The following is an 18,526-nucleotide window of genomic DNA, read 5'->3' as shown; positions in this document are numbered from 1 at the left end:
TTATTCCGATGTCATTTATCAACTAGTTTCCCCGCATATATTCTATCGAGAGCCTAGCATTCTCTTTCCATAACTTAATTTTTACGAGCTTTACTTTTTCTGTTGCTGCCAGAACCCCTTCTGTCTCATAAATCCGAGTCCCTTGGTGGGAAATTAAAGTGGCAATCCTCAAGTGACACGTGACCTTATAAATCCCATTGAAACCAACAGGATTTACAAGTGATTTTAGACTTGCAAGAGTGGGCTACTTAACAGGGAAGGAACAGAGTGATAAAATGTGGAGAAAACAGAGCAGGTGAGCGTAAACCATGTCCCAAGAAATGGAAAGGCCAGACTAGAAAAAAGTCTGGCTAGGAGAAAGGTTTGCTAACTGGGGTTTAAGAATGATGGCTGCTTGACGGTGAAATTGCCATTAATTTGATTATGCCGAGAGCTATGCATTGTTTGTTGCAGCTTGCTTTTTAAGGAAATAAATATGGATAGAGAAACACAGACGTTGGATAGATAAGAAAATAACAGAGTGGGAAGGGCCCTTGGAGGTCTTCTATTCCAACCCCCTGCTCAAGCAGGAGACCCTATATCATTCCAGACAAATGTCTGTCCAATCTCTTCTTAAAAGCCTCCAGTATTGGAGGACCCACAACTTCTGGAGGCAAATCGTTCCAATGATTAATTGTCCTCACTGTCAGGAAATTTCTCCTTAGTTGATAAAGTTCCTTGATAAAGTTTCATCTGTTGCTTCATGACCCACCTTCAGGTGCTTTGGAGAATAAGTGGATCCCCTCTTCTTTGTGGCACCTCTAGTTCTTCTTTTCTTTGGCACGGGACTAATAGTTAACTCATCGAAGAGGATGGGGGGGTATAAAGATTTTTGAATATTCACAGAGTTATAGACAAGCTCAAGGTTGACTCAGCCTTCCATCCTTCTGAGGTTCGTAAAATGAGGATCTACATCAGGGCTTTTCAACCGGTGGCACGGGTACCACCTGTGGTACATTGGCACCTGGCAGGTGGTACACGACCATCCTAGAAAAGTGGTAGCAGGGGATGGAAATGAGCTGAACCGGTGGTAGCACTGCACAAGCCTGAGCGAGAGACGGCTGGACCTAGGCGATTGGTGGTACTCAGATATTGCCATACCCTAAAAGTGGTACAATGGGTAAAAAGGTTGAAAAGCCCTGATCTAGCTTGTTGGGGACAAGAGGGTGACTCTGTAAACCTCTTAGAGAGGGCTGTAAAGCATTACGAAGCAGTATATATGTCTAAATGCTATTGCTATTGCTATAAAAGGTTTCAGAATCACCCACCTTTTTTTGCATAACATCGTCCACTAAGTCAGGGGTCTTCAAACTTGGCTCTTTTATGACTTGTGGACTTCAACTCCCAGAATTCCTCAGCCAGGTTCCATATACCTTGAAGGAGATAATTTCTGGGGAACAGCCCCATCTTGCTGAATGTTATCTTGCCATAAATTTCAGTACATTCAGTCAAACTCCACTGACAAGAAAGCTACATTCCTCCAGCATCTTATTAAAGTAAAGGTAAAGGTTCCCCCTCACATGTGTGCTAGTTGTTTCCAACTCTAGGGGGCGGTGCTCATCTCCGTTTCAAAGCCGAAGAGCCAGCGCTTGTCCGAGGACATCTCCGTGGTCATGTGGCCGGCATGACTAGATGCCAAAGGCGCACGGAACGCTGTTACCTTCCCACCGTAGTGGTCCCTATTTTTCTACTTGCATTTTTACATGCTTTTGAACTGCTAGGTTGGCAGAAGCTGGGATGAGTAACAGGCGCTCACTCTGCTACGAGGCACTTGGGATTCGACCTGCCAAACTGCCGACCTTCTGATCGACAAGCTCAGCGTCCTAACCCACTGAGCCACCGCGTCCCTTATAGCATCTTATTAGCCAGATTTATTAAAAAAGAAGAAGAGCATTAGGCTGCAGAACTCTGAGCAACTGGATAAATTTATTTTAGCTTCCCACTTATCTTTGTGAGGGTTAGGCCAGCTCCTGCTAAACCTCTGGTAATACAATAGACAGTCTAGGAAAGGATTGAAGGGTAGGGGGCTGATAGAACAAACTTTGAAAAAGCATTAATTTAGGCTGAACATTGTTTATCGTTGGATCTAAGAATTCTTGCGATGCTCAAGGCAACATCACTGTCTTGGGTTCTCAACTTTTTCTAGTGATTATTGTCATCTCACTATGTAACCTATTATACTGAATATGGCAACAAGTTAAAATGAAAACTGGGGGCATCAGGAGATTATAGCCCAGAGACTAGGAATTTTGACAGAAGCAAGCAAACTTTGAGAGGAAGCCCACAATTATTAGCAGTGGCTCAGTGGGTTAGGACACTGAGCTTGTCGATCAGAAGGTCGGCAGTTTGGTGGGTCGAATCCTGAGTGCCATGTAACAGAGTGAGCGCCTGTTACTCGTCCCAGCTTCTGACAACCTAGCAGTTCGAAAGCACGTAAAAATGTAAGTAGAAAAATTAAGACCACGACGGTGGGAAGGTAACAGCATTCCGTGCGCCTTTGGCGTCTAGTCATGCTGGCCACATGACCACGGAGATGTCCTCGGACAAGCTTTGAAACGGAGATGAGCAGTGGCCCCTAGAGTCAGAAACGAGTAGCACGCATGTGCGGGGGAACCTTTACCTTTACCCTTTACGTTTACCACAATTATATTTCAGAAGATTCTACACTTCTCTACCTGCGACTCATGTAATAGGAGATAAAGTCATGGAGTTGTCCAGTTAGACCAAGGGTCTCCAACCTTGGCAACTTTAGGACTTGTGGACTTCAACTCCCAGAACTCCTCAATCAGCTTTGCTGGCTGAGGGATTCTGGGAGTTGAAGTCCACAAGTCTTAAAATTGCCAAGGTTGAGGAGCCCTGAGTTAGGCCATTGAATTCAAATATTAATGTCCGTTTGCATCCAGTTGTTAAATGTCTAGAGGAGGGTTGTCCAATCTTGGCCAACTTTAAGACTTGTCTGCAAGTTGAAATCCACAAGTCCACAAGGCTGGCTGAGGAATTCTGGGAGTTGGAGTCCCCAAGTCTTCAAATGGCCAAGGTTGGACACCCCTGCTCTAGAGTAACCATGTGGGTAAGACGAGAAGCTCAGTCTGTGATCTTTTGGAAGGAACACCTTCTTTTCTAAATAATATGTGCCTTGCAGATGGGTAACTTTTGTGAAGTGAGTGACAAGGTTGTAAGAAGACAAGTGAAACTTTTTGGGCAATCCTACCACCCCCCCCCACCCCCATCTGCAGATTCTGAACATATTGTAGAAATTGCGAGCAGATGCCACCAGCATCTGTCTCCGGTCTTTATGATCGTAGTAAGAGCTACCTTACATTTAGAGAAGTGGAGAACGTGCAAAGAACCAACAGGGTGAAAAAAAAACATTCTGAAATAATGAAGAGAGATTTTTTGCTTTCTCAAGGTCATCTCTGTGCTTTGGGAGTCTTCCTTTCATTCCGTTCTACTGTGAAAGTGAATTTCTGGGGGAAAATATGATTGCTTCCTTTTGGAGCCCTTTTTAAAAGAAAAAAAAAATCAAAACACACAGCAAGACTTGAGGGCTCTTCTGCAGAGTGCCTGCTTGGACAAGAGAATGACATTTGAATTAATTAACTTTGTGGGAATATTATTAAAAGAAAGTGGCTATTGTTAAGAATCTGACAGCTTTTCTTGCATTTTGAAAATAGGGTGGTGTTATTTTTTTTATGAGAAGAATCTAGAATGAAACAATTCGCCATGATGAAAGAAGCTTTGGTTATCTGTTGCTTTTCTTGGTGTTCAAAGAACAAGGGAGTACTTTGAATCTGAATCATTTATTTTAAATAGCTGAGAAGCAAAGTAAAGTAAATCTCTGAAAGAAGAAAGTATGGTTGCTACATCTCCTCATTTGTTAAAATGAACAAGAGAAAATGCTGTCATTAGGTGTTTTTCTTCTTTTTCATCTGATTGTAATATTGTAGTATATGGTTTTTTTTAAAAAAAAAACAGTGACAGTTTAATGGATGGTGAGTTTGAACCCTAACCCTAATCTGAAAACTGTAATAGAAGGAGAAGGAGAAGGAGAAGGAGAAGGAGAAGAAGAAGAAGAAGAAGAAGAAGAAGAAGAAGGAGAAGGAGAAGGAGAAGGAGAAGGAGAAGGAGAAGGAGAAGGAGAAGGAGAAGGAGAAGGAGAAGAAGAAGGAGAAGAAGAAGAAGAAGAAGAAGAAGAAGAAGAAGAAGAAGAAGAAGAAGAAGAAGAAGAAGAAGAAGAAGAAGAAGAAGAAGAAGAAGAAGAAGAAGTGCAATAACTCCAGCAAAGCTAAAAAAAACCTGCGCTACTTGGAACATCTTACATTTTAAGGAGATACCTGGTTAATACCTAGGATGCTGGCAGCAACCCGTGTCAACCATTAGTGTCAGTCAATTTGAGTGTTCAGTTGACTGAGGTTCATGTTTAATGAATAAAAGTTTTATAATAATAATAATAATAATAATAAGAGTTGGACGAGACTTGGAGGTACAAAAACTATCCATATGGTGTCTAGAGAACAACTTGCACCTGAACATCGGCAAGACAAAGGAGATGGTGCTAGACTTCCGGAAGAAAAGGGAGGAACCTGCCCCACTTTACATCGGGGGGGGCTGTGTGGAGAGAGTTTCCTCCTTTAAATTTCTGGGAGTCTACCTTTGTGAAGATCTGACCTGGAAAGTTAATACAACCCAGGTGGCTAGAAAGGCCCAACAGAGGCTTCACTTCCTCAGGGACTTGCGGAAGAATAGGGTAGAACAACGGCTAATGACCTTCTTTTACCGGTCTACTATAGAGAGAGTCCTCCCGTATGGTATTGTGGTTTGGTATGCTGGTCTGACAGCCTTGAATAGGAAAGTATTACAGAGGGTGGTGAGCACAGCACCAGACATCGTGGGCTGTCCCCTGACACCACTGGATGACATTGCCAGGGCCCGCTGCCTTGCAAGAGTGAGAAAAATTCTCAGGGATGACTCACACCATGGTCGGTATCTCTTTACTCTCCTACCCTCCGGTAGGAGATACAGGAGTATAGCCAGCCGTACCAACAGGCTGAAGAACAGCTTTTATCCATGGGCTGTTAGGCTCTTGAATGGGAAATAATTTTATAATTTTATCTATGATTGACTTGTGAGGCCGGTGTGTTGTGCAATTAGCTCACATGGTGCAACAAGATGGTGGGTTTGTTGTCACTGTGAATTGTGGTGGTGGTGGGCACAAAGGGAGGCTCAGCCAATCTCAATGTGTACATGGTTGTAGTTAGACAATAAAGGATCATTCATTCATTCATTCATTCATTCTAGTCCAACCCCCTGTTCAGGCAGGAAATCCTATACCTATACCATTTCAGTCTCTTCTTAAAAACTTCCAGTGTTGGAGCATTCACAACTTCCGGAGGCAGGTTGTTCCACTGATTAATTGTTCTAAGTGTCAGGAAATTTCTCCTTAGTTCTAGGTTGCTTCTCTCTTTGGTTAGTTTGATTTGTTCAATTTTGTTAAGATTTTTAGGGGGAGGGGAAGCAGTGTTACACTGGTGCGCTTTCATTTTGTAATCTTCTAAAACTGAAGACTCAAGTACACGACTGCGTACAAAATTGGCCTTGCCAGGGTCAACATTTTAGCCCTTGTTCTAGAACAGGGGTCTTCAAACTTGGCCCTTTTATGACTTGTGGACTTCAACTCCCAGAATTCCTGTGGGACATGAGACTAGGGCAGGGCTGGCTGAGGAATTCTGGAAGTTGAAGTCCACAAGTCATAAAAGGGCCAAGTTTGAAGACCCCTGTTCTAGAAGATTGAATTGGGAAGGAAGGGTTGTTTTTTATGTAGTTTGTAATAAGCCTGGTAATTTTCTAAATTTCTGATTATTCTCTATAGTACCAATAAAAGAGAATTTTTGTAGCTGAGGGCTGAACTGCTGGGTCCTTGGTGCTCTCTGAGCTTGGTGGTTTCCTTGCAGACATTTCATTACCCAACTAGGTAACATCATCAGTGCTAGAAGGGAGTGGGGTTTACTCTCTTGTTTTGTCAGTGTCGGTGGGAAGTTCTTAGCGTCGGTTCTTTGATTAGGTTGTTGCTGAGAGTTTCTTGATTGGGATATTGTATTCTGTACTGTATAGTTTTTCTTGGCTCAGATTGATCACAACACACTTGTGCTGTTACAGTGGTCTTGGGGACTGTTCAAAACTCAAAATTGCCAGCTCCTTCAGTTAAGTCGGAAACATTATTTTTCCTAACTTTTCTTCGTCCAGTAGACTAAGTTACGCAATTGCCTCCATGGCAAAGGGTGGGAGAATTTTATCCATGCAGTGAAATGAAATGAACCTTTGTTGTCAAAGTACAACTATGGGTACATTGAGATTAGCTGAGCCTCCCTTTGTGCTCCCACCCCCCCAACACACAGTGACAACAAACCCTCCATCTTACTACACCATGTGAACCAACTACACCACACACCAGCCTCCCAAGTCAATTCTGTATAAGTTCACAGAGATTATATCCCATTTAAAAGCCTAACAGCCCATGGATAAAAGCTATTTTTCAGCCTGTTCGTATGGCTGGCTATACTGCTATATCTACTTCCGGATGGTAGGAGAGTAAAGAGATACCGTCCAGGATGTGAGTCATCCCTGAGAATTTTCCTCACTCTTCCAAGGCAGCGAGCCCTGGCGAGGTCATCCAGTGGAGTCAGGGGACAGCCCACGATGTCTTCTGCTGTGCTTACCACCCTCTGTAATACCTTCCTATCCGTGGCTGTCAGACCAGCATACCAAACCACAATACCATACGAGAGGACGCTCTCTATAGTAGACCAGTAAAAGAGGGTCATTAGCCGTTGTTCTACCCTGTTCTTCCGCAAGACCCTGAGGAAGTGGAGTCTCTGTTGGGCCTTTCTGGCCACCTGGGTTGTATTAACTTTCCATGTCAGATCTTCACAGAGGTAGACTCCCAGAAATTTAAAGGAGGAAACTCTCTCCATACAGTCCTCCCCGAAGTAAAGTGAGGCAGGTTCCTCCTTTTTTCTCCGGAAGTCTAGCACCATGATGTGGACTGAAATAATCTATCTTAGTGGAAGGAAAAACTGGAGCTCTTTTCCAGAGCTCAAAAGGAATAGAGTAAAACATGAGTAAATTTGCCTGCCTGCTTTGCTGGATCCTCAGATGACTTAATTCCAAAAGGACAAAGATGTCCTCACTGGAGGTAATGAATGTATGATGCAATTTGTCTCGATAAGTTACAAATGGTAAATTCTGTCATTTTTCATTGCCAAGGTTTGGCGTATGCCAGTCCTTGCCATATCGTAAAGATGCCCCTATCTTTGTGAAAGAGCAAGAAAATTTCTGCCCTCATTAGGGTAACTCCACTTTAGTTATCGCTGCCTTAAAATGTGACTTATTAAAAGATCCTTGACACAAGTCTGAAAACTACTCCAGAGGGTCTAAGGTGAGCAAAATTTGGTGTTCTTCATGAGTTTTCAGGCAATACTTTTGTCTGTGCAGAGAATTATCCCTTTGATTTATATTGTTTTGCTGGGTCTCCTTGCACCTAATTGCTTGCTCATATTTTAGCTGAAACTGAGGAATTTCAAATAAAAACCTCCAGCGATTTTACAGACTGTTGTTATGAGCTGGGCTCATCTTAGCTTTACAGTGAAAAAGAAGGGCAGGCATTGAAATAAACAAAACAGAGAATGAAGAAATCTCAAGTGCCGGCACAAAACATTTTTATTGGTCCCAACACATTCCTGAAAATGTATATCGCAGCGCCTGTGAACTAATTAGCTGTAGCGCTTGGCAAACCACTTTCCAAAATAAGGTGAGCCAGATCAAAACTTTTTTTTTAAATCGGTGTTTGAGAGTCCTCACATTCTCGTCAGCTTGCTCATCCTAATTTGCCAGAATCAGCCTATTGTTTGACTTTAAACAGGCCTGCAGAGAGGAAAAAACACACAACAACAACAGAACCCCAAACACTTGTGTCTAATCTCATGGATATATTTCTTGCGTTTCTTCTCTCTCCCCTTATCAATAGGGAGAAGACAGAAGGGATCAATCAGAGGCGGAGATTTCTAACAAATCTTTGCAGCATTAATGGTGCTTTCATCTTAAGGCTTCCTCGCCTGGAATGTGGGGAGGGAGAGCAGAAGAAGCAGGAATAAAATAAAAGTAAGCTGCTTGACGTTTTGTCACATTTTGCTGTTTGATCACACCGTTTAGGACAGATGAGGTCAGCTTTTCAATGAATTGAGAACGGCTGTCCAAAAGATTTATTGTTGTTAGTTTCTGGGCACCTTGTTTAATCTCTTTTAATGTTTGTATTCTTGTATTTTTATATGTTGCCCTGTTCACCGCCCTGAGTCCTTCGGGAGAAGGGCGGTATACAAATAAAATTATTATTATTATTATTATTATTATTATTATTATTATTATTATTATTATTATTATTATTATTATTATTATTATTTACCCCGTGAGGACGTGCCTACTTTTTCATTTTCTAGGACAGACATGTCAAACATAAGGCCCGGGGGCCGGATCCGGCCCATGAAGTGGTTTCATGTGGCCCACGAAGCCATCCTGGAAACAGTGAGGGAACGGCCCCCACTGCCTTGGCCCTGGCCCAGAGACCCTCCTTCTGCCAGAGACCCTCAGATCTGTCCCACTCCTGCCCAGGCCCCCATAGGCACCCTTGATGCGAATGATGTAGAGCTGGCCATGCCCAACCAGTAGGCCGTATGCACTCTAGCCACACCCACCCAGTAGGCCACGCCCACCCAGGCTACACCCACCCGGCCCCCTGAGGGCAACCGCAATGCTGATGCGGCCCTCAATGAAATTGAGTTTGACACCCCTGTGAAGAAAGAGACATGTTGGCCCCAGCTCTCCTCTCCTTTCATAAGGGCCTAAAGGTCTGGAGACCCCAATAGGGGAACAGCACACTGGAGATGGTTGATCAAGTGATAACAGCTCCTCCCATTTTGCCCAACCTCCCCATGTCTTTAGGTTTTAATGTCTATGGAGATTCACCATCATCCAGGTCAGGGTTGCTCCAAAGGTACTTTTTCAGGAGGCAACTGGACTTCCTTGTTTTTCTTTGAAGACGTTTCGCTTCTCCTCCAAGAAGCTTCTTCAGCTCTGGCTGGATGGTGGGGAATGGAAGGATTTATACTCCTTGCAGACCGCTGGTCATTTACATTCTTTTAGCGAGTCGTTGATGCCACCTAGAGGCTTATCTGTGCCTTCAGGCTCACCGGAGTGGTGCAAATGTGTGTGGAGCCTTCTTGGAACTGTTGAAAGGACTGTGTGGTAGACTGGAGGTAGATGATGTCTTATCCCTCCCCTTTTGTTGAGAGAGGGTTGTTCGATTTTGACACAGATGATCTCTTTGATGACCTCTTTCAAACCAGCGGCTTTAATCTTTTCTTCTAATTTATTTATCTTTTAATTCAGGTATATTTTCTATGACTGTAAGCCAACCAGATCTACCTTACGGTCGATATAGTTTATAAGTAAATAAAATAAATCTAAGGTGTTTTTTTTTGCAGCAGCAGTGTCATACAGAATTTAGGTGGCTTTTGTTTTTCCTTTCAAGCAGTTGTGTTCTACTTTTCCAAAGGTAAGTGGGACATGAGACTAGGGCAGGGCTCTTAAAATCTGGCCCTTTTATGACTTTTGGACTTCAACTCCCAGAATTCCTCAGCCAGGCATGCTGGCTGAGGAATTCTGGGAGTTGAAGTCCACAGGTCATAAAAGGGCCAAGTTTAAAGACCCCTGGACTAGGGTGATAGGATTGTTGGTTTAATCTTTGCTGTAAAGTCTAAGTCATTGATGGCCCTTTACGGAAAATATAATATTTGTAACTATCAACAGATATGGCAAACTTGCTTATCGAAGAAGCAAGCTATTCACAGTACATTTCTTTTTCCTTTTAAAAACCCTGTAATCCCTTTTGTGGGGGTTGGAGTAGGGGCGATTGAACAGAGCTGAGCATTTACTGGCTGGATGCCCTTCCTGATGCCTACATGAAGCACACAGCAGATATCTTCTTTTTTGCACACAGAAAGACAAATATCTGCCGCTACCTAGGATCGAATTCACAGCCTCTTGATTGTGAAGTTACAGCTTCACCACCAGGCCACCACGCCACTCATTCGCAGTATATATGTTCAGAACAATTAAATGAAAGCAGGCTATATTAAAAACAAAACAACAAAAAACAATGGGTTTGGTTAAAAACCACACCTGACCTTTTTGATACTCTGGAAATCTTGGTGGCCTTGTGACCTTTCCCACCAAAATAAGCTACGGTAGCTACAAACATTTAGCTAACTGTAAGGTAAAGGTAAAGGTTCCCCCTCACATGCATGCTAGTCGTTTCCGACTCTAGGGGCCGGTGCTCATCTCCGTTTCAAAGCCGAAGAGCTAGCGCTTATCCGAGGATGTCTCCATGGTCATGTGGCCGGCATGACTAGACGCCAAAGGCGCACAGAACGCTGTTACCTTCCCACCGGAGTGGTCCCTATTTTTCTACTTGCATTTTTACATGCTTTCGAACTGCTAGGTTGGCAGAAGCTGGGACGTGAAACAGGCGCTCACTCTGTTATGCGGCACTCGGGATTCGACCCGCCAAACTGCCGACCTTCTGATGAACAAGCTCAGCGTCCTAACCCACTGAGCCACCACGTCCCTCAGTAGCTAGCTGTAAGGGGCTACTAATCTCAGGTATTTGAAGCAGTTTTTTCTGGGCTTTTTCTCCGCATTAGACCAGCTACGCCAATTACTTAAGAGCAATTTCTAGCAATTACAGCCATAAAACAAGACAACCTGCTGTGTGCAAAGTCTGGCCTGGAGCAGGATTGTTCAAATTCAGGCTGGTAATAAAAACAGAGAGCTTATTGATCTCTAGTGGGCTGATATATGACCAGTTGCCTTTGTTTGGGTTGCTGAGGGTTCTTTTTTTTTGCAATTGAATATGTCCAGAAATTGATTGTTTGCTTGTTTGTTTTAGAACAAGTGATTATTTTATGATGGAAAGGTCGCGTTACATAAATCGGCAACACAGTGGACACTAACCGGTGGGGTTTTCCTATCGGCTTTGCTTCCCAATTTACTAGATGCCAGAAATGCTGGCATGTCTGAATTCAAATATTTAAAGCAGGGCAAGGTGAATTAAAAAAAGAAAACATAGGAGCCATATAATCATTTGAAATCCTAGGCTGAGAGATAGAATCAAGATCACGTGAAGTGTTAGCACCGCTTTATGAAGCCTTAATAAGGCCTCACTTGGAATACTGCATCCAGTTTTGATTGCCAGAATATAAGAAAGACTTTGAGACCCTGGAAAGGCTGCAGAGAAGAGAAACAAAGATCATTAGGGGGCTGAAGGCTAAAACGTAGGAAGAACGGTTGCAGGAATTGGGTATGTCTAGTCTAGTGAAAAGGGACGCGGTGGCTCAGTGGGTTAGGACTCTGAGCTTGTCGATCTGAAGGTCGGCAGTTTGGCGGTTAGAATCCCGAGTGCCGCATAGCAGAGTGAGCGCCTGTTACTCGTCCCAGCTTCTGCCAACCTAGCAGTTCGAAAGCACGTAAAAATGCAAGTAGAAAAATAGGGACCACTATGGTGGGAAGGTAACAGAATTCCGTGCATCTTTGGCGTCTAGTCATGCCGGCCACATGACCATGGAGACGTCCTCGGACAAGCGCTGGCTCTTCAGCTTTGAAACAGAGATGAGCACCGACCCCTAGAGTCAGAAACGACTAGCACGCATGTGCGGGGGAACCTTTACCTTTTAGTCTAGTGAAAAGAAGGTGACATGGTAGCAGCATTCCAATATTTGTGGGGCTGCCACAAAGAAGAGGGGGTCAACCTACTTACCAAAGCATGCAAGGCAGGATGAGAAGCAATGGATGGAAACTAACAAGAAATTATCTGATGGTGAAAGCAATCAGTGAAACAATTTATCTTCAGACGTTGTGGGTGCTCCAATCCCTAGAGGTTTTAAGAAGAGACTGGATCTCCATTTGCCCAGAATAGTTTAGAGTGTCTTGTTTGTGCGGTGGGTTGGATGAGAAGACCTCCTAGATCCCTTCCAATTCTGTTATTCTGTAAAAATTATCGCAATTTTGGGCAATTTTAAATAATGGAGGCTGTTATCCCAAAGGTGCTTTTTCCGGAGTCAACTGGACTGCCTTGTTTTTCTTTGAAGATGTTTCGCTTCTCACCCAAGAAGCTTCTTCAGCTCTGACTGGATGGTGGGGGAATGGAAGGATTTATATCCCTTGCAGACAGCTGGTCATTTGCATACTTGGGGGTTTGTCCACACCCACTTGTGATCTTGAGGACACAGATAAACCTCCAGGTGGCCCCAATGATGCTCTAATCTGCAAGGAATAGAAATCCTCCACCATCCGGTCAGAGTTGAAGAAGCTTCTGGGATGAGAAGTGAAGCATCTTCAAAGAAAAGCAAGAAAGTCCAGTTGCTCAGGCTTTGTGCGGTGCTGCCCTTGCTACCACTTCTCTAGGATGGTCGCGTATCACCTGCCAGGTGCCAATGTACCATAGGTGGTACCCGTACCGCTGGTTGAAAAGCCCTGCTTTTGGAGGTATCAAGTCCCATTCCACGTGAAACCTCTTCCTCCCATCCCAACAGAATTTATCATTCTGCAGATATTATGCTTTCTCGATGCACCAAGCCGAGCTCTTACTAAGCTAGCTTGATATCCTTTGCTAAGGATCTCTTCCAACAGAAAAACTCCAAGAGCACTGGACACTGGATAGCAACACTGCATTTCAAAGCCGCGTCTTGCTTCTTCCCAAGTGAACCTCCAATAATGGTTATAAACAATCTGGTATCATTCTGGAGAGCCATTGGCAGGACCGGTGCACTATATGCAACACCTGGAATGCTACGAAGGCCACACCAGCACGTTCTCCTTTTTTCTTACCCTTTTGTCCTCCCCCATCACCTCTTCCTCTCTTCCTCTTTACCCTTAAGAAGAGAATAAAGACTACATAACCTTCCCTTCTCGTGGTAACATTTAAGGGCTCTCAGTTTGGGCTCACCTTCAGAAAAAAAAAAAAAAGCTGTAGACCCTTTTCTCTCCTTTTACCTAACATGGAAAGAAGCTTGCCAGCTTTTTCTTTTTTTCTTTTGTTGTACCAACTAGTTAAAGATTTGCAGGATGTTTTACAAGAGGCTTTGAAAAAGCAATCTCAACAGCTAGTTGATCTTATGGATGAGAGGTTTACTGAAATGAGGGCAGACATTTTACTTGCATTTCAAGGCATGGCTGTATGCATAGAGCGCCTGGACAAGAGAGTGGAAGTTCTCAGCCAAAATAATATCAGATTAGACGCAAAAATGACAGAGACTGAAAATGTGGTGGATAAAATAGACGACAATTTGACCTTGGTACAGTACCGAGAGATGGAGTTTGCTGTGAGAATCAGAGGCTTAAAAGAGGATCCTAAAGAAAATTTGAAAAAAAAAATAGTTTCCGAGGCTTTGGAAGGTGTTTTGGGGTGATCAGCAGACACAATGATGAAGGATATAGACAAAATTTTCTGTGTTAATTCATGGATTGCAAGACAAAGGAAATTACCCAGAGATGTGGTGGTTTATTTTGCAAAGAGAGCAATTAGAAATGAGGTTATGCAGGTCTGTTTTTCATTCCATTGGCTGTTGCACCATCCTTTCTTGTTAATTTGCCCGGGGGGGGGGGCGGGAAATGAGGAGAAATTCCTTGCTTTCCCATTGTTTGCTGCAGAAAGAATAACCCGGCACGATCCTCCTAGTGCAAACCTTTTCTAAGGTCTGTTTGGGGGGGGGGGCTCAGTTCTTCTCTCCTTCTAGATGGCTAAGGAACAACCCTTGGGAAATAGAGGTGGTTTAGGTAGTCTCCGGAGGTGCATCCTTGTGCAACCCCTCTCTTAATTTTTCCTGAGATCTTGCAACAATTTCACTGCCTCAAACCTCCTTCTTATGAAAAAAAGAGTTTAATGTTTTGGATTTTTTAGCTTAGAAAAGAAGGAATGAAGAGAAATTAAAATAGAATAGAATAGAATAGAATAGAATAGAATAGAATAGAATAGAATAGAATAGAATAGAATAGAATAGAATAGAATAGAATAGAATTAGAGTAGAGTAGAGTAGAGTAGAGTAGAGTAGAGTAGAAGTAGAATAGAATAGAAGTAGAGTAGAATAGAATAGAATAGAATAGAATAGAATAGAATAGAATAGAATAGAATAGAATAGAATAGAATAGAATAGAATAGAATAGAATAGAGCTGGAAGGGACCTTAGAGGTCTTCTACTCCAGCCCCCTGCTTGAGCAGGACAACCTATACCATCTCAGACAAGGGACTGTCTAACCCCTTCTTAAAAATCTCCAGTGATGGAGTGCCCACAATTTCTGGAGGCAGGTTGTTCCACTGGTTAATTGTCCTCACTGTCAGGAAGTTTCTCCTTAATTCCAGGTTGCTTCTCTCTTTGGTCAGTTTCCAACCATTGTTTCTTGTCCTGCCCTCTGGTGCTTTGGAGAATAACGTGACCCCCCTCTTCTTTGTGGCAGCCCCTCAAATCCTGGAACACTGCTATCATGTCTCCCTTATTTCTTCTTTTCTTCAGACTAGCCAAATCTAAGTCCTGCAGCCGTTCTTCATATGTTTTAGTCTCCAGGCCTTTGATCATTTTAGCTGATTGTTTAAAATTATTGTTAAACAGTGGATGCCCAGAAGTTATTCTCCTTCTCTCAAAAAGTAGGACCAAAAGTTCTCTAATAAAACTGATTAGAAAAAGCTCTAGAGCAGGGGTGTCAAACTCAATTTCATTGAGGGCCGCATTGCAGTTGCCCTCAGTGGGCCGGGTGGGTATGGCCAGGGTAGGCGTGGCCTACTGGGTGGGCGTGGCTAGAGTGCATATGGCCTACTGGGTGGGTGTGGCCAGCTCTACATCGTTCACATCAAGGGTGCCTATGGGAGCCTGGGCAGGAGTGGGACAGATCTGAGGGTCTCTGGGCCAGGGCCAAGGCAGTGGGGGCTGTTCCCTCACTGTTTCCAGGATGGCTTCGCGGGCCACATGAAACCACTTCGCAGACCGGATCCGGCCCCCGGGCCTTATGTTTGACATGTCTGCTCTAGAGCTATAAAAACATGAAATCACACAACAGATAACTACAGCAACTCATGAATGATGTGGTGGCACCCCATAATTTGGATGGTTTTAAAAGAGGATTGGATACATTTATAAAGGGCAATTCTGAAGACTATCAATGTGCAAAAATCCATGATACTTTGAGGATGGGAACAAAATAATTCCAAATACTAGTTGCAGGAGAACCACGGTTGCAGAAAGACCGTCTGCATCGGAATACCCCAGAGGCATCTGCTTGACTAGTATGCGAAACAAAATATTGGACTAATATGGGTCTGGATGTGAAATTTGCAGTGCTAATCTTATAGGTCACCAATCATGACCAATAAAAGTACACTTCCAGTAGAGAGAGAGAGAGAGAGGGAAAAAAAGGAGAAGTGTAGAACAGAAAACACTGCACAAGGATAAGAACAAGCACATTGGTGATTGCTAGTAGCATTTTTATAGGTCCCAACTCTTGGATAATAAAGGCTTTCTAAGGGCTATGGAATGGCGAGAATGGCAATAAAAGCTTTGCAAAGAAAACAATATTTGAAAGCATTTCATCTTTTTTTAAAATATAGCTGTGCAAAGTTATTGCCGGACCAAACCTTAATATCATAAAATATGACATTTGTCAAAACTCCTTGTTGGCTCCTTGGATGAAGCTCAGCTTGTAAATGCTTTGAGTATGTTTATTTGCCATATTCGTGTGTGTGTGTGTGTGTGTGTGTGTGTGTGTCCAATGCAAGCTCAGATTCTTAGCTAAAGGCGTGAAATCTTGCAGGCTATAAAACTTGGTAAATTTTGTGTTGCTGAGAATAATCTTGAGAGAGATTGAGGAGGAGAAGCAATTACTCCATATTTGGAGCAAGAAGGATAGAAAGAATGGGAGGCTACCCAGAGAAGAAAGAGGATGCCTTATTGTTCTGTTTTAAGCACAGCCAGCATTGCAATACCTATTAAGGAGGAAGGAGATTACCTTTGTGAGTGTTTCAAGTTTTATTAATAATACTTTATACTCCTTGGGCCTGCTTGCTGCATTCAGATTGACAGATGAGTTCATCTTTGGATCTTCGTTTTTGAAAGGACTAAGAATAATGGTGTTGTGATTCAGGGTCAGCCTGTGGGTTCGGCAGTTGGGTCAGATGACTCAGAGGAGGAGGAGGAGGAGGAGGGGGTGTTGAAGAGCTTGCTGAGGGGGTTGAAGATCTTGCTGATGATAGCCCTCAGCCAGGCCCCTCTCACCTGGTCACGATGCAGACCCAGCTGTGTGAGCCTGACAGCGTGGATGAAGATGACCCACAGCTGGCCCTGTTCAAGGACGCCCGACGCAGGAGGCAGTCAATCAGGAGTAAACAGAGGAAGGCAATGGGGCTCCTCGGAAGGAGGCAGAGAGAAGCCACACCCTGAACTGTATTTAAGGGGGAATGCGTGGGAGAGCTGGTTTGCTGAAGGCAACCGCTTGAAAAGCTCCTGTTTCTTGGTTTGTGTCTTGTTCTATTTGTTTTTGTAGCAATAAATTTGGCAGGCGTAATTCCAGCCTCTTGCCTTCTTGTAAAAGGGGTTGTCCCTGCCTTTTCTGCAGGGCCGGTAGCAGGCTGGTACAGAACAAATGGGTGGAAGAGAGATCCAATCTAGAATTATGGAGAGATTTCCTATTTCCACAATCCGTGGCATGGCTTTTCTCCAAAAGTCGCTGGAGGTTTTCAAGAAGAGATTGGGCAGCCATTGTCTGGGATGGTATAAGGCACGGGTGTCAAATTCTATCGCGTCACGTGACATGCATCGTGATGGTTTTTTTGCCTTTGTGGAGCTGTCTTTCGAAAAGACATGTGGGAGACAAACGAGGACAACAACCCAATTTTTGGCAGGATTTGAAATGGGAAACTTTGTTTTCTGATTTCGTTTTTGATCTGGAATTTGATCTGTGTAGGAAGAAGCTATTTGCGTTCGTTCAGTTGCGCAAGGCGCACAGAGGCTGGACTCCACTGAGACACGAAGTTCTTCTTATGCTGATTGAGACGTCGTAAAATCTGTTTCAGTTCTGCAAAATGTTGTTCTGTACCTTCTGAATCCTACTGAAACCGCCAAATCTCCTAACATGCTGTTCGGGTTGCTCTACTTTTATGTTGCTATTTTGGTTTTCTTTTCTCGAGACACTTTTTCATGTCACCAAGTAATAAATGGGACCTGTCCTGTCTTCCTCAAGGGAACGAGAGTTTTATGTACTCGGTCTGACTCTGGAAATTCTGATAGAGGCAAACGGGGAAGGGAGGTATAACGCTGGGAGATGCTCATTGGTGGCTTCACCACTAGGTCTGCTAGAAGGAAATAGGATGGCAATTACTTGTGTACCTTAAAGCTGTTCTTCTGTTTTATTTTTTGACAGCTCCTCTGGGAAATTTTCCTCACTGTTTTGTTTGCATAGCTTCTAAATCCACAGAAGCCAAGGTTTAATCCGGCTTGGCAAAGCTTCAGAGCGAGGTCTTTCCTTTTGTTATGCTGCATCTTATTTGAAGATGACAAACAGGCCTCTCTGGGCACAATTCTCTGCTTGCCCTGCACCAAGAGTCCTCTACTCTATGGATCTGACCCAGTGGTGGGATTCAAATAGGTGAACAACCGGTTCTCTGTGTGGATGCTGCTTCCGGAAGTCCATTCTGGGCCTGGGCAACAACAACAATAAAAAATATTACCTACTGGTTCTGCCGAAGTGGTGTGAACCGGCTGAATCCCACCACTGATCTTACCATCCAAGTGAGGATTTCCTTCTCATGATTTTGGTGCTGGAAAACATACCTTCTCTTTACCAGATGTTAAGGCTAGAGCTACAAAATTGTAAGAGAAAGCTGCCTAGAGTAGCCCATGATGAGATAGGAGCAAATAAATTTAATAATAGTAACAATAATGTGGAGAAATACTTGAGAGGAACTACAGCCGGACTTGCAATGTATGGCTGTGAAAGTTGGACCATAAGAAAGGCTGAGCGCCAAAGAATTGAGGCCTTTGAACTATGGTGCTGGAGAAGACTCCTGCGAGTCCCTTGGACTGCAAGGCGATCAAACCGGTCAGTCCTAGAGGAGATCAACCCTGACTGCCATTTAAAAGGCCAGATCCTGAAGCGGAAACTCAAATACTTTGGCCACCTAATGAGAAGGAAGGACTCACTGGAGAAGAGCCTAATGCTGGGAAAGATTGAGGGCAAGAGAAGAAGGGGACGACAGAGAATGAGGTGGCTGGATGGAGTCACTGAAGCAGTAGGCGTGAGCTTAAATGGACTCCAAAAGATGGTAGAGGACAGGAAGTCCTGAAGGAACGTTGTCCATGGGGTTGTGATGGGTCAGACATGACTTCGCAACTAA

The sequence above is a fragment of the Vipera ursinii genome, assembly GCF_947247035.1.
Source record: "Vipera ursinii genome assembly, chromosome: 7".
Taxonomy (NCBI): domain Eukaryota; kingdom Metazoa; phylum Chordata; class Lepidosauria; order Squamata; family Viperidae; genus Vipera; species Vipera ursinii.
This window is presented reverse-complemented; position numbering follows the sequence as displayed.